The 12426-nt window shown below is 38.4% G+C and overlaps 1 pseudogene; it reads right to left on the reverse strand.

Moving 5' to 3' along the window:
• Positions 1-7149: 7149 nt before the first annotated feature.
• Positions 7150-8367, reverse strand: LOC139702222 (lysocardiolipin acyltransferase 1-like; annotated as a pseudogene).
• Between the last annotated feature and the right edge of the window lie 4059 nt (positions 8368-12426).

The following is a 12426-nucleotide window of genomic DNA, read 5'->3' on the forward strand; positions in this document are numbered from 1 at the left end:
TGAAATATCTAGTGGTGATGATTATATAACATTGTGAATGTAGTTAATACCACTAAATCATACACTTAAAAATTATTAAAATGGAGAACAGGCCCAGCGGCCCGCTGGCGTGGTAGACACGTCACCCCAATTGGAGGAGGGGCAGAGCTGCCGCCCGTACCTGCAAGGTCGACAGAACTGCAACCTGGAGAACAGGCCCAGCGGCCCGCCAGCGTGGTAGACAGATCACCCTTATTGGAGGAGGGGCTCAGCCTTTGCCCACAAGGTAGGCAGATCACGCGACCTGGAGAAGGGGCCCAGAGGCCCGCCGGTGTGATAGACAGATCACCCCAATTGGAGGAGGAGCACAGCCGCCGCCCGCCCCTGCAAGGGAGACTTTGCAACTATACAAGAGCAATATAAATATATAGGTGGAAAATTCAAGAACACAACAGTTTCACCAAGCAGAAAGAAACGCGAGCAGTATGAAAAGACAAGGAAAGAAAGGACCACAAGCAATGCAGGTCAACTCAACCTTAGAAGAGGTAATAGCTGCAACAGATGGAATGTCAGATAAAGAATTCAGGATTTACATGCTTCAGATGATCTGGAGTCTCAAGGAAGACATTAGACAGCAAAATCAGACAATGAAAGATCACTTCAACAATGAATTACATAAACAAATCCAAGAAGCAAAAGATCAACTATACAGGGAGATAGAGGTTATAAAAAACAAACAAACAGAAATCCTAGAAATGCAGGAAGCAATAAACCAACTTAAAAACTCAAATGAGAATACTACCAGCAGAGTAGAACACTTAGAAGATAGAACATCAGAAAATGAAGACAAAGTATTTCAACTTGAAAAGAACATAGACAGCTCAGCGAGACTCTTAAGAAACCATGAGCAGAACATCCAAGAAATATGGGATAACATAAAGAGACCAAACTTAAGAGTCATTGGGATACAGGAAGGTATAGAGGTCCATACCAAAGGAATGAGCAATCTGTTCAACGAAATAATATGAGAAAACTTCCCAGACTTGAAGAATGAGACAGAATCCCAAATCCTAGAAGCCTACAGGATGCCAAACGTGCAAAATCATAAGAGATCCACACCTAGACACATTATAATGAAGATGCCAAACATACAGAATAAGGAGACAATTTTAAAAGCTTCAAGAGAAAGGAAGCAGATTACATTTAGGGGTAAACCAATCAGGATAACAGCTAATCTTTCAACACAGACTCTGAAAGCTAGAAGATCCTGGAACAACATATTTCAAACGCTGAAAGAAAATGGGTTCCAACCAAGAATTGTGTATCCAGCGAAATTAAGCTTCAGGATGGAAGATGAAATTAAAACCTTCCACGATAAACAAAAGCTAAAAGAATTTGCAGCTAGAAAACCATCTCTTCAAAACATCCTCAGCAAAACATTACAGGAAGAGGAAATGGAAAATAACAATGAAAACCAACAGTGGGAGGCAGTACAGTAAAGGGAAAAAATAATCAAAGAGGAAAAACAAACCATGTTAAGTAACATAAATAAACAAATATGGCTGGAAGAACAATCCATATCTCAATAATAACCCTAAATGTTAATGGCTTAAACTCACCAATTAAGAGACACAGGCTAGTAGAGTGGATCAAAAAAAAAAAAAAAGATCCAACAATATGCTGCCTACAGGAGACGCATTTGATAGGAAAAGACATACATAGACTGTAGGTGAAAGGTTGGGAAAAATCATATCACTCATATGGACTTCGGAAACAAGCAGGAGTGTCCATATTCATATCAAATAAAATAGATTTCAAGCCAAAGTTAATCAAAAGGGATAAAGAGGGACACTACATACTGCTCAAGGGAACCATACACCAACAAGACATAACAATCATAAATATATATGCTCCAAACAATGGTGCAGCTATGTTCATCAAACAAACTCTTCTCAAGTTCAAGAGTCTAATAGACCACTATACAATAATTATGGGAGACTTCAACACACCTCTGTCACCACTGGACAGATCTTCCAAACAAAAGTTGAATAAAGAAACTATAGAACTCAATAATACAATTAATAACCTAGACTTAATTGACATATATAGAATATACCACCCAACATCAAGCAGTTACACTTTTTTCTCAGCAGCACATGGATCCTTCTCAAAAATAGATCATATATTATGTCACAGGGCAACTCTTAGACATTATAAAGGAGTAGAGATAATACCATGCATCTTATCTGATCATAATGGAATGAAACTGGAAATCAACGATAAAAGAAGGAAGGAAAAATCATGCATCACTTAGAGAATGAACAATAGGTTACTGAATGATCAATGGGTTATAGAAGACATCAAGGAGGTAATTAAACAATTCTTAGAGATAAATGAAAACACAGATACAACATATCGGAATCTATGAGATACAATGAAAGCAGTTCTAAGAGGAAAATTTATTGCCTGGAGTTCATTCCTTAAAAAAAGGAAAAACCAACAAATAAATGATCTCACACGTCATCTCAAAATCCTAGAAAAAGAAGAGCAAAACAACAGCAAAAGAAGTAGAAGGCAAGAAATAATTAAAATCAGAGCTGAAATTAATGAAATCGAAACAAAAGAAACAATTGAAAAAATTGACAAAACTAAAAGTTGGTTCTTTGAAAAAATAAATAAGAACGACAGACCCTTAGCCATGCTAACGAAGAGAAGAAGAGAGAGAACTCAAATTACTAGCATACGGGATGAAAAAGGCAATATCACAACAGACACTTCAGAAATACACAAGATAATTAGAAATTATTTTGAATCCTTATACTCCAATAAAATAGAAGATAGTGAAGGCATCGATAAATTTCTTAAGTCATATGATCTACCCAGATTGAGTCAGGAGGATATAGACAACCTAAACAGACCAATATCAATTGAGGAAATAGAAGAAGCCATCAAAAGACTACCAACTAAGAAAAGCCCAGGACCGGATGGGTATACAGCAGAGTTTTACAAAACCTTTAAAGAAGAACTAATACCAATACTTTTCAAGCTATTCCAGGAAATAGAAAAAGAGGGAGAACTTCCAAATTCATTCTACGAGGCCAACATCACCCTGATTCCTAAACCAGACAAAGATATTTCAAAGAAAGAAAACTACAGACCAATATCTCTAATGAATCTAGATGCAAAAATCCTTAATAAAATTCTGGCGAATCGGATACAAAAACATATCAAAAAAATTGTGCACCATGATCAAGTAGGATTCATCCCTGGGATGCAAGGCTGGTTCAATATACAGAAATCAATAAATGTTATTCACCACATCAATAGACTTAAAGATAAGAACCATATGATCATCTTGATAGATGCAGAAAAAGCATTCGACAAAGTACAGCATCCCTTTATGTTCAAAACTCTAGAAAAACTAGGGATAACAGGAACATACCTCAATATTGTAAAAGCTATCTATGCTAAGCCTCAGGCTAGCATCATTCTGAATGGAGAAAAATTGAAGGCATTCCCTCTAAAATCTGGAACAAGACAGGGATGTCCTCTCTCACCACTTCTGTTCAACATAGTTCTCGAAACACTGGCCAGAGCAGTTAGACAGACGAAAGAAATTAAGGGCATAAAAATAGGAAAAGAAGAACTTAAATTATCACTATTTGCAGGTGACATGATTCTATACCTAGCAGACCCAAAAGGGTCTACAAAGAAACTATTAGAGGTAATAAATGAATTCAGCAAAGTGGCAGGATATAAAATCAACACGCATAAATCAAAGGCATTCCTGTATATCAGCCACAAATCCTCTGAAATGGAAATGAGGACAACCTCCATTCACAATATCCTCAAAAAAAATAAAATACTTGGGAATCAACCTAACAAAAGAGGTGAAACACTTATACAATGAAAACTACAGAACCCTAAGAGAAATAGAAGAAGATCTTAGAAGATGGAAAAATATTCCCTGTTCATGGATAGGCAGAACTAACATCATCAAAATGGCGATATTACCAAAAGTTCTCTATAGGTTTAATGCAATGCCAATCAAAATGCCAACGGCATTTCTTGTAGAAATAGATAAAGCAATCATGAAATTCATATGGAAAAATAAAAGACCCAGAATAGCAAAAATAACTCTAAGCAGGAAGTGTGAATCAGGCAGTATAGCGATACCAGACTTCAAACTATACTACAGAGCAATAGTAACAAAAACAGCATGGTACTGGTACCAAAACAGGCGGGTGGACCAGTGGTACAGAATAGAGGACACAGAAACCAATCCACAATATTACAACTATCTTAAATTTGATAAAGGGGCTAAAAGCGTGCAATGGAGGAAGGATAGCATCTTCAACAAATGGTGCTGGGAAAACTGGAAATCCATATGCAACAAAATGAAACTGAATCCCTTTCTCTCGCCACGCACAAAAGTTAACTCAAAATGGATCAAGGAGCTTGATATCAAATCAGAGACACGGCATCTGATAGAAGAAAAAGTTGGCTACGATCTACATACTGTGGGGTCGGGGCTCCAAATTCCTCAATAGGACACCCATAGCACAAGAGTTAATTACTAAAATCAACAAATGGGACTTACTCAAACTAAAAAGTTTTTTCTCAGCCAAAGAAACAATAAGAGAGGTAAATAGGGAGCCTACATCCTGGGAACAAATCTTTACTCCTCACACTTCAGATAGAGCCCTAATATCCAGAGTATACAAAGAACTCAAAAAATTAGACAATAAGAGAACAAACAACCCAATCAACAAATGGGCCAAGGACCTGAACAGACACTTCTCAGAGGAGGACATACAATCAATCAACAAGTACATGAAAAAATGCTCACCATCACTAGCAGTCAGAGAAATGCAAATCAAAACCATCCTAAGATACCATCTCACTCCAGTAAGATTGGCAGCCATTATGAAGTCAAACAACAAGAAGTGCTGGCGAGGATGTGGGGAAAAGGATACACTTGTACATTGCTGGTGGGACTGCAAATTGGTGCGGCCAATTTGGAAAGCAGTATGGAGATTTCTTGGAAAGCTGGGAATGGAACCACCATTTGACCCAGCTATTCCCCTTCTCAGTCTATTCCCTAAAGACCTAAAAAGAGCATACTACAGGGACACTGCTACATCGATGTTCATAGCAGCACAATTCACAATAGCAAGACTGTGGAACCAACCTAGATGCCCTTCAATAGACGAATGGATAAAAAAAAAATGTGGCATTTATACACAATGGAGTATTACTCTGCATTAAAAAATGACAAAATCATAGAATTTGCAGGGCAATGGATGGTATTAGAGCAGATTATGCTAAGTGAAGCTAGCCAATCCCTAAAAAACAAATGCCAAATGTCTTCTTTGATATAAGGAGAGTAACTAAGAACAGAGTAGGGAGGAAGAGCATGAGAAGAAGATTAACATTAAACAGGGATGAGAGGTGGGAGGGAAAGGGAGAGAGAAGGGAAATTGCATGGAAATGGAAGGAGACCCTCAGGGTTATACAAAATTACATACAAGAGGAAGTGAGGGGAAAGGAAAAAAAATAACCAGGGGGAGAAATGAATTACAGTAGATGGGGTAGAGAGAGAAGAGGGGAGGGGAGGGGAGGGGAGGGGTGATAGTAGAGGATAGGAAAGGCAGCAGAATACAACAGACACTAGTATGGCAGTATGTAAAAAAGTGGATGTGTAACTGATGTGATTCTGCAATCTGTATACAGGGTAAAAATGGGAGTTCATAACCCACTTGAATCAGAATGTGAAATATGATATATCAAGAACTATGTAATGTTTTGAACAACCAACAATAAAAATTAAAAAAAAATTTGTTAAAATGGGACTGGAAGTGTAGTTCAGTGATAAAATGCTTGTCTAGTATACAGAAAGCTCTGGGCTCAATCCCTAGAACTGCCAAAAAAAGGTGGGGAAGGGTTAAAATAATAAATTTTTTATTTACAAATTGTTATTAGTACATTATAGTTACAAATACTATTGGGGTTAATTTTGACCTAATTATACAAGCATGGAGTATAATTTATCCAATTTAGTCCCTAGTACTTGTGCTTTCTCTCCTCTTCGCCCTCCCTCGTTCCCTTTCCTCCACTCTGCTGGTCTTTCTTCTGTTTATTTACAGGGTTTTTTAAAAATAGTACATTATAGATATACAAAAGGTGAAATTCACCACGGTATATTCATATTTGTGCATAGGATAGTCTGATCAGTTTCATTCTGCCATTCCTCCTTTTCCCATCCCTCCTCCCTTCTCCTCAATCCCCTTTATCTACTTCATTGATCTCTCTTCTATTTTTATGAAATTTCCCTCTTCTTTTGCCCCCTTATTTTGGTTTAGCTTCTGCATATGAGAGAAGACATTAGATCCTTGACATTCTGATTCTGGTTTATTTTACTTGGCATGATGCTCTCCAGTTCCATTCATTTAGCAGCAAATGCCATAGTTTCATTCTTCTTTATGATTGAGTAAAACTCCATTGTGTATATGTACCACATTTTTTAAAATCCATTCATCTGTTGACAGACGTCTGGGCTGCTTCCATAACTTGGTTATTGTGAATTACACTGCTATAAATATTGATATGGCTGTATCCCTAGAATATGCTGATTTTAGATCTTTTGCATGTATACCAAGGAATGGGATAGCTGAGTCACATTGTGGTTCCATTCCTTGTTTTTTTGAGGAATCTCCATACTGCTTTCCAGAGTGGTTGTACTAATTTGCAGACCCACCAAAAATGTATAAATTTACTTCCCCCGCCATATCCTCACCAGTATTTATTACCGTGTGTGTGTGTGTGTGTGTGTATGTGTGTGGTAGTGGTGCCAAGAATTGAGTCCAGGGCCTGTGCATGCAAGGGAAGCACTCTACCAACTGAGCTATATCCCCAGCCCCCAATACCATGCTTTTTAGTATTACTATTATTATAGCTCTGATTGGTATAAGGTTTGATATTGTGATGCCTGCAACATTACTCTTCTAGTTTAGGATTATGTGGCTATTCTGCATCTCCCATTCTTCCAAATGAATTTTAGAACTGTGTTTTTAGTTCTGTGAGGAATGCCACTGGTATTTTCATTGAATATGTATAATGCTTTTAGTAATATGGATGAAGGTTCTTCTTGGACATACAACATATTTTATGTCAGTGGACATGAAAGTGGATTTTCTTGGGGAAGTTCCCATGGAGGAGGCATCTCTCTGTTTGAGGAATGTTGTGATATGCCGCAGTGAGGTCAAGGATAGCATCAAGATTCTTACCTTCTCTTGGGCGGTCTGCTACAAAAGCAAAGCCTGTAGCTCTTGGCTGTGAGACATATTTATATTTCTGAAGTCCATTATTTTTAGCAAAATCATTACTTTGAGCTTTCCTGTTTTCTGTGAAATCAATCCCTTCTAGGAATATGAGGAACTGAAGTAGTTCACGGATATCACAAAAATAATCAAGCATATCTTCAAAATGGCTTTGTCATCCTTTCACTTGCTTTGATAAAGATATAGGCAGCAGTCTGCATGGCCCAACCAAATCCAGAACATTTTTGAGACTAGCTTTAAGGCCAATTTTCTCCCATCTGAGGTAGCCATATCTCATCAGACAATTTCACAGGCACATCCAGTCCATTCTTGTCTGGTGGCTCATGATTGTAGGAGTTCTGTGTTTGGGATTGGGGTCTCTGATAAACTTTGTGATTGTGGCATGCTTGGTGACTAGGAAGTTTCTGTGAAAAGACACAGAATGCCTGTCTTCTAAGGAGTTTATGTGCAAAGACATGGAATGCCTGGCTGCTGGAAACTCCTGTGCAAAAAACAGGATGCCTGGCTGCTATGGCAATGTTCTTCACAAAGAAACTATGTTGGAGCCTTATCAGTTTCGACCTTCATCTCAGGAACACAGATCTTCAGAATATAGAATCTTGTAGGTATTCTGACAGTGAAATGTACAGGTCCCTCTGGTGAGCAAACTCCCAGGGGTGGGGAGGGGGGCTGTGTAACAGGCATTGTTTCCCACGCTTGGAATGCCCAGCAGTTTCTCCTTGAAGCTAGCAATATAACTATACAGGTGCAGTATCTAGTCACTATGGTAATGTCCTTAGAAAAAAGGGGGCTGTCTTAATCAGCCCTGACTGAGTATCTAGCACCTGGGATTAAAGGAATACTAAATAATAATGTAGTCATGGTACTAACGAGTTATGTGATGTTTGAGATAAATAAACACAGCTGATTGGAGGGGCAGCCACTCTTTCTTTCCCTTTTCTGCCTCTGCATCTTATCTTTGTGTCTCCTTTTATTTTCCTTAGGTAATAACATTTCTTTCTCCGGGTACAAATGCATCACCTGTTTTAATCACTTTTACAACAAACATGGTCTCCAACAATGCCTCAAGCTTTTATTTTTTGATACTGAGGACTTAACCCAGGAACGCTTAACCACTGAGCCACATCCCCAGCCCTTTTTCATATTTTATTTAGAGACAAGGTCTCAATGAGTCATTTAGCGGCTCACAAAGTGCTGAGGCCAGCTTTTGAACTTTGATCCTTCTGCCCCAGACTCCTGAGCTGCTGGGATTCCAGGTGTGGGCCACCTTGCCTAGCTAGGATCCTGCTTTTAGAAAATTTGTTTAGTAAATAGAAATCACTTTGTTAATGCTCGTGGGTAAGAAGCATCACATCTTATTTTTTCCTGAAATAAATATATATATATATATATATATATATCACCTCGTCCTTTTATTGCCAGCTTAGATTCTAGGAGTCCCAATTCAGTCTTTTAGAGAATTTTTTTCTTCTTTTAGATAAGAATCCACAGCTTCATGATCTCTTGACAAGAGGCTAGGGACACAAGGCCCCAGGTTTGATCCCCAGTGACCCGTTGGCTAGTGCTTACCCCACCACCACTTGCTTTGAATAAAGATACAGGCAGCAACCTGCATGGCCCAACCAAATCCAGGAACATGGATGAGTGCGGGGGAGAGGGTACTGGGGGTGGAGTGTCAGACCCTGGGGCAGAATACACCACTTATTCATTGCCAGTGTTTATAGTGACTTTATTCATAATTGCAAAAATCCAGAAATGACCTAAAAGTCCTTCTGGGGTTGAATGGATAAGCAACTTTGGTACATATAAGTAGATAGTAATCAGCAATAAAATATTGATTCATACAATAAAGTTAATTCTCAAAAGCACTGTGCTGAATAAAAGAAACTAGTCTTAAGAGATTTCATACTTTATGATTCCATTTCTATTACATCTGGACAAGTCAAAACTATTGTGATAGATAGCAAATCAATGGCTGGCATGGGTTAGGGATATAGGAAAGGTGTGAATACCCTAAGCAGATATCCTTTCTAGAGTTTTATAGAGATGAATCTATTTTGTATCATTGATAGTTTCATAATTCTATGTATGTCTTAAAACTCATAGAACTAGATGCCAAACACACACACACACACACACCCCAAATTTTCTGTATGTTATCTTTTTAAAAGAGCAAAATTCCACAAAGAAAACAAAGCTAAAAGTTAATTCTATAAAGACCGATAAAGTTCATAAATCTTAAGCAAAGCTGATCAAGAAAGGGAAACCAGAAACTACAGAAATCGCCAATTTCAGGAACAAATGAGGGGGCACACTATTGGTCTTACAGACATTAAAAGGATGTTAAGGAAATGTGAACAACTTTATACCAACAACTTTGACAGCTTAAATGAATTGGATAACTTTTTAGGAAGAAGAGAACTACTTCCTCATACATTTCATTGACTAGAACTAAACAATATGGCTGTTCTTAGCTGCCAGGAAGGCAAAGTGGAAAAGCAAAAGGAAAAAGGATGGTTACGAATATCTTAGCTTAATCACAGTTGTTGCCTATGGCTGGGCATATTATTGCCTGCCTGCATAAATCCAAAATATCAGGGTGTCCTAGAAGTAAGGAGGTGGGCTTTATGTGGGAAGCTAATGTCTGCCAGTGTTGGGTTTTCAAATCACTTGTAATCCAAAGATTCCTGGCATCACTGCACTTATTGGCTCAAATGGAAGACTGTTATGGAAACTGCACTCAGCAAAAGACCAAGCACAACTAGGAGGGTTGGAGAACCCAGGCTTATTTATGTCCCATTGGACCCAGATGACCTAGTGCTCTGAAGTTCTGGGCCTTGAGCTAGGTCACATGGGTTCTTTATAGGAAATTCGGCATCATTCCTTAACCATTACAACAATGGTAGGTTATAATTCTTGACTTTCATGATGAAGGATCTTATGCAGAAATTTTACGATAAGTAGTTCACAGGTGCAGGACAGAGACAGTAAAACATTTGTCTTATCATGAAGTGTCCTTTTCCACAGGCCACAATAACTAAAGATGACTTGAGTTTATCTCCCTAAGATAGATATAGATATAGATATTTTAAAAGAGGACCCTATTTTTCCAGGGTATTCTCTTTTTTAAAATATTTATTTTTTAGGTGTAGATGGACACAACACAATGCCTTTATTTTTTTTATGTGGTGCTGAGGATCAAACCCGGGTCCCGCCCATGCTAGGGGAGTGCTCCACCACTGAGCCACAATCCCAGCCCAAGAGCTATATTTCTAAAAACTAAAGTTACAGTTTAGACAGCAGTTAACTGTCATGGTGACTTAAAATTTATAAATTTATACTATTATAAATTAATTTATAATAGTAATTAATTGATGTAGCTACACTCCTAAAAGGTTTACAAAGCTTAAGAAGAAACTTCACAGGTATCCATTGTCTCTGGTCTTGAAGATTGTCACAGGGATGTTTACATATCAAGAGAGAGTCCTCAGGCTTCCTATGATAGCTATTTACAACCCAATAGATAGGGACCCAAGGTTAATTAGGTTCCCTGCAGAGAAGCTGGCTTAGGGTTGGGGGAGAAATTAACCCTTTCCCCAGGCACTGATTCTTTTTTATAATGTTCATATAATTCCATTTATAATCAGGTTTGGTTTCTCCACCACAAGAGTACTTAAAATGCCCAGCTGAAAGATTGGGAGTTCCAAATTAATTTTTAGAGAAAAGCCAATGAAAGATTGTCTTGGGTAGAATCTGATAACACCAAACCAGAAGGTCTGTGCTTTCCTAACAATGGGAAAACTTTTCTTGGTTCCCCTCCACTATCTCGGGGTGTCTGCCTTTTCTGGGCATAATAACTCATATGAAAGCACCCCTGGTGGTATTCTGTTCTTCTCTATTGTCACACTTCTACACTGCCTTGTAGATATTTGTTTTCTTGTCTATCTCCTGAACAAGATGGTCATGTTCAAAGAAAGAATCATAACTCATTTTATTTCTAACTCTCTGGCAACCAGGTAGTATCTGTCTTTTTTGTTTGTTTGATTTATCATTAATGAATGGATGAGATGTTTAGTATCAAGACCTGGCAAGGTTAAAAGATTTAGTGGTAAAGAAATGAGCATTTTTAGACTTAGATTATTATATAGACAATGGAAGCAAAAGTAGTCAAAGGTGCCAGTCCTCCCTGAGCTTCTGTCTCATGAACTCAAATGATGACAGCAAAATAAAGGGGGCAAAATGAGTTATGGAAACTTTGTTGCTGAAGGGCAAATGCTGTTGCAGCTAAACATTTAACAGCCTACCACTGTACTGTTAGGGGGTGAGATAGAAGCCTCACTAGAACCCAGGAAGCAATAAGAAATGGCCTCCTAACAGTCTCCTTGAAAGACAGGGAGCTGGGAGGGAAATGGCCTTGTAGTAGCTGCTCACAAGCCTCCCAGGCTCTCATGACCACAGGATGCTTTGCCAAGACTCAGATTAGCTGTGGTTCAAGCCTTGCCTTGGTGGCCTTAGTGGATTTGTCAGCACTGGTATCGAGCTGTTCCCTATGCTCAGGCTGCCAAGAGGAACACAATGCTCTATCTTGACTAGAGCTATAAGATGTTAACAAGGGCCACCATTCAGGAAACAGTTGACACAATGGAGCTCAGAAGGATGGTATTTCAAAGTGGGTGTTGTTGGTCCCCATCTTCAAAAGAGTAACTTAGTGAAGAAAGTGTCATTCTGGTTTCAATTTACTATTTTAGAAAGAATCAGGAAAGGCTTTTGTAAAATTTTGCAATATTTTTAGCTTCTGCAAACATTTTTATTTGATACTTACACTTTTTGCTTTCCAATGTTAATCATATGTAAAAACAAAGTAAAACAAAACAGAATAAAAATATCTTGCATAGTCACAAAAGAGGGAAAGGTTGGAAAGTGCAGCCAAGCTGGATGGAGACAGTAGCCAAGAAGGAGAGTTAAAAAGCTGGATTTCTGCAGCCTCCTACAAGACAGTTAGCAGGGGTTATGGGAAGATGAGCTGTGGTCAGAGTAAACAGTAGTGCTATGCCATTGGCTGCTCACTCACTCACCCTTTTATTCGTAAAACTGAGAGAGGCTAAGG

Source organism: Marmota flaviventris, chromosome 16 (assembly GCF_047511675.1).
Source record: "Marmota flaviventris isolate mMarFla1 chromosome 16, mMarFla1.hap1, whole genome shotgun sequence".
In the NCBI taxonomy this organism is placed as follows: domain Eukaryota; kingdom Metazoa; phylum Chordata; class Mammalia; order Rodentia; family Sciuridae; genus Marmota; species Marmota flaviventris.